The following is a 5,000-nucleotide window of genomic DNA, read 5'->3' on the forward strand; positions in this document are numbered from 1 at the left end:
CTACACGCTTGGAACGAAACACCGTACGCGAGCCGATTGCAAAATCGACCGCGCACCGCTTCCGCCCAACCGAGTAAGTAATGAAACAATGAAAGTAGTGGTTTTTCAGCGACGACCGCGAACGATCTCCCACTTATGCTACACCTCTCATGTCTCCTTACAATGCCAGACTAGAGTCAAGCTCAACAGGGTCTTCTTTCCCCGCTGATTCTCCCAAGCCCGTTCCCTTGGCTGTGGTTTCGCTAGATAGTAGATAGGGACATAACCCACCAACCTTCCCATGGTCCTTCCGACCTCGCGGTCATGCGGACCGGGTCTCGACCGAATCAATGGGAGATGCGCCGGTGAGTCTTTACGCACTCTGTGCATCGTCACCGGCGCACTCTCTTGACTCCCTACAAATTTACGCAATTTCTGTCCCGTGCGCATTCTCCCTCTCTCTCGAGAGGGCTGCGCGAGGCGCATTCTCCCCCCGGGGGGCTGCGGACAACACAAGAGAACGGCTCGTCGTCGGTGTCGATCTTTCCACGTCAGCGTCGCGTCCCGTCGTGTATTGCTCGTGCAGTGCTCGCCTCAGTCCCTTCTCCTCGGCATCTATCTCGCTTCTCGCGCGATGCCAGGCGCGTGCGAATCTACTGAACGCGGCATAGTTCGCCTCCGAGGCCACGAGATCCGCGAAGTAAACCGGTCCCGGCCCGCTCGTCACCACGCGGTCCAGCATCTCCTCCCTCTCCCGATCGTACAGCCCGCACTCCCATAGGACGTGATCCCTGTACTCCTCCGCAAGCCCGCACGGGCACGTCCCGACCTCTTTGAGACCAAGGTCCCGCAGGCGGCCGTTGAACGCGCCGTGACCTGCCAAAAGCTGCGACGTGAAGTAGTCGGGCGCTACCCACGCCGCGCGAAGTCTACCCCTGACGCAAGGGAAGAAGCGCTGCAGGTCGCGCCCCCTCTCCTCGACCTCCCAGCGCTCCTGCCACTTGTCAACCACCTCGGAGTGGACCCTACGCTTTAGGTCATTGACCTCTCCCTTGGCCGTTTCCCTTTTCGTCGCCTGAATCTTGCCCGCACGGTACACTTCGAGATCCGCCGGCAGCACGCCGCCCAGGACGGCCAGCGCCGGCGTGCTTGTCGTCCGATAGGCCTTCGTCAAGAGCACCAACGCAGACCTCTGGGCTCGCAGCAGCCGACTCGCCACCACAAACGCAAGAGATCTGCCATACCACACCGCAGCCGCGTACGTAATGGTCGCGACAAATGTTCCGTAGTATAACAACCGGAGCGCCGGGTATCTGATACCCCAGTTGGAGGCAGACACTCTAGCCATCTTCCCGAAGCACCTTGCACCTCTGTCGCCGATGTCTTGCGCGTGTTCCGCAAACGTGCCGCGCTCGTCCAGCACCACGCCGAGCAGCTTCGCCACGCCGACGGCCTTCACCGAGTCGCCCCCCAGCCGGATCACCGGCGGACGCTGGAACCTGCCCTTCAATGTTATAGACTGCGTTTTCGAAGACGAAAACGACAGCCTATTCCGCTGGCCCCATTCGAGCGCCAGTTGAAGAGTGGTCGCCGCCTTCCACTCGATGTCCGCCCGGGAGTTCGCCTCGATCAAGACCGTGACGTCGTCCGCGTAAGCTACCAGCTCTACTCCTGGGGGCACCGCCATCCGCAACAAATCGTCCACCAGAATGTTCCACAGTGTCGGCCCTAAAACAGAGCCCTGTGGGCAACCCATGGTAGAGTTCTTCCAGACGGACACGTTATTCGCGAACATCCCCACCCTTCTACCGGTAAAGTACGAACACAGCAGTCTATAAACGTTGCGAGGACAGCCGCCCTGCTTAAACTTGACCAGGACCATCGGCCACCATGCGTTATCGAACGCGCCCGAGATATCCAATAGGATGGCCTGGACGTACTTGTGGTTCGTCTCTCGCACGACGTCCAATACTCTGCTCAAAGCAGTCACCGTCGACTTCCCGTGCATGAATCCGTGCTGATTGGGCGATATACGGCCGTATAGGCCCGGTGTACACTCGCAGATCAGCCTCTCCAGGATCTTCCCCAGTACCGACAGAAGCGTAACGGGCCTGTACGCTTTCGGGTCCGTGAGTGGTCTCCCATTGCCCTTCGGTATAACAACCAGCCTTCCGATCTTCCAAACGTCTGGAAACACGCCTTCTCGGACACACTTGCTGTAAATATACATCATTTCCGACGCGGCCACATTCCAAACGACCTTGGCAATCCTCGCCGTGATACCGTCTAGCCCCGGACATTTATTAGGTAGGCTCTTCACGATCCTATCGAGTGCTGACCTGTCCACTATGTCCACGTCTTTTCCCGACGGCGCGAAAGCGGCGGCAAGGCGTACCCTTGAGTGGTACGGCGAATCGACCGCCACATCATCGTCCGGGTACATGATCGCCAGAACTCCAGACATCGCTTCCTCCATGTTCGTAGCAAATCCCTGCGATAGCTTCATACCGTTTACTACTCCCGAGGGTGGGCGCACGCGCCCGCTAGCGAGCCGGTACGCCATTCCCCAGGGATCTTCATTCCCAGAGTCGGAAATTCTTCTGTAGTGCTCGGTTTCGGCATTCCGCATTGCCTTCCGGTACCTAGTACGGGCAAGATGAAAGCGTTTTCGCGCAATCTCTTCGCACAGGCCGCCCGCGCGCCTTGCCTGTTGCCACTCCCGACGAAATTTATTATGCTGCCTGCGGAGGCCGTCCAGTTCACCCGACCACCACTCGTAGCCCCCATGCCGTTTAGGCTTCACCACCCCCAAACATTTCTCCGCCGAAGTCACGACAGCGGAAGTAAACGCCGAACAAATAGCCTGAGCAGGAGCGTTAAACGTTATCCTGCCCACGCGCAACGTTAAGTCCGAGCGGAACCGGTCCCAATCCACCCCGCGGTCACGAAACCTTATCGGCTCCATGCCCTGTTCACTGCTACGCGCCTGATGCAGTTGTCCCGAGGAACTAGCTGATCCGAGATGGATCACAAACGTAATCAGGCGGTGGTCACTCGCGCTGAGATCGGCGTGCACGGTCCATCCGTCGATCCGAACTCCTCTCGTTCCCAGAGTCGCGTCAATGTTGGAGCTCCCATTCGGTGAACTAAAGGTGTCCGGTTGGCCTTGGACGTTGTGGACCAGGAGACCCCACGACAGCACGAAACTCTCCATAGCCGTCCTACGCTGCTCTGCCACTCTACCTCTTCCTTCACACTGGTCCTCGCGACTGTACCACAGCTGAGAGTGGGTGTTTGTGTCGACACCTATGACCACGCATTTTCCTCGAAGCGCTTCCAGCACTCGTTCCAAGTGCTCCAGGTGTGGGGCTATCTCATCCTTGTACTGGAAGTACGCCGACACCACGTACACGGTGTTTTCCCCCCCTCCTAGCTGTGCCACGAAACAGTGAGACGTGCACAAGTTGCGGAGTACGAGCACTGCCAGATCGTCTCTCAGCACGATGATTCCTGCCATTGGGGCCACATCGTGCTGGTACAGGCCCGGCAGCCTAGCTGCCGGGTATTGTTCTTGCACCAGACAGACGCTGAGGTCCAGATTCCTCGCGAGAGCCGGCAGCTCCTTGGTGGCCATCGCCGACCCTTGCAGGTTTACTTGTCCGACCGAGATGTCCGTCTTGTCTCCTCGTGAACCGCCTATGGACCTATAATCCATAGTTGGTTCTTTCTAAGGATCGCTTCTCCGCCGCCTGTCTCGCCGGGCACTGTACCGAAGCGGTTCGGTGGTCCTCCGACGGCTTCCCTGCTTTTTTACAGGTGGCGCACCTACGGAAGGTGTTTTTGCACGCTTTATGCGTGTGGCCATCCTCGCCACAGTTCCCGCAGGTGTCCACCGTTGCCCTGCAGAAGCGTGCCGCGTGCCCGTAGCCCTGGCACTTCCCGCAGCAGGTAGCGTCGGCGTAATCGCGCACGACATGACGCTCCCACTCTATATAGACCCGCTCTTTGGAGACCAGCTTGTCTCGCCAAGCTGGGCTACACCGCAGCACCACCGTGGTGCACGCTCCTCCTCGCGCGCTCTTCTTGAAGGCCACGTCGACCTCCTCCTTTCGCCACTCTTGTTGACCCGCAAAGTTCTGGGTGCGCAGCGCCCTCAGGAATGCGCCCGAGTCTACCCTAGCGCCGTCAACCGCAACGACCGCAACGAGAGGGGCCCTCGGTTTCGGGACCTGCACCCGCAAATTGTCCGGTACCGCGCGCCTAATTTTGTCCGCGTCTCCCTTGCTCGCTGCCTGGACAATCACACCCGCGTTCCCTATCTTGCGCACCTGCGCAATTCCGACGCCTAAGGTCTGGGGGTCCAACGCCTTCTTCAACGCCGCTTTTGTTTGGTCCGCAGTCTTTATCTCCTCCGACTTCTCCGCCGCTGGGTAGAAGGCCAACACCGTTCCCGCCGATGACGGCTTTGGTTTAGGACCTCGCCCCGTATTCAACGCGTTCGCGTAACTGTTTGCCGATTCTTTAGGAGTCGTGCCCTCCTCCTGTCTTCCGCTGCGCGCACCGTGCTCCAGCGCGCATATCTTAAGGCGCTCTTCGCCCAGCTGCGCCGACAGGAGGGCAATGATGCCTGTTAATTTCTGCACCTGTGTGCCTATCTGTGCTATCTCCAACTTGTTAAGTTTCGACGTCGACGCCGATGTCGCCGCCATGATCGCCTCCCCGGCCGAGTTCGCCTCCGCGACATATTTGCCCACGGTTGTCGGAGCGTTTGTGTCGGGCTCTCTCGGTAACTCCGCCGTAGGTCCCGTCTCCGCACGTGGAGAAGCTGAGCCAGGCGTACGCACCTGGCATACCCGCCGCCGCGTCGCCTCCTCCAATTCTAGGGGCGATGTACCCTTGCGCTTCCGAGCACCATCTTCCCGTGGACGCACCGATGTATCGCGCGGCGGGGGGGTCCGCATCAGGGACTTGCGCGGTGCAAACCCTGCTTCTCGCCCCTGCCGCTCCAACTCTTCCAATTC

This window comes from Pieris brassicae, chromosome 14, assembly GCF_905147105.1.
Source record: "Pieris brassicae chromosome 14, ilPieBrab1.1, whole genome shotgun sequence".
NCBI classification, from domain to species: domain Eukaryota; kingdom Metazoa; phylum Arthropoda; class Insecta; order Lepidoptera; family Pieridae; genus Pieris; species Pieris brassicae.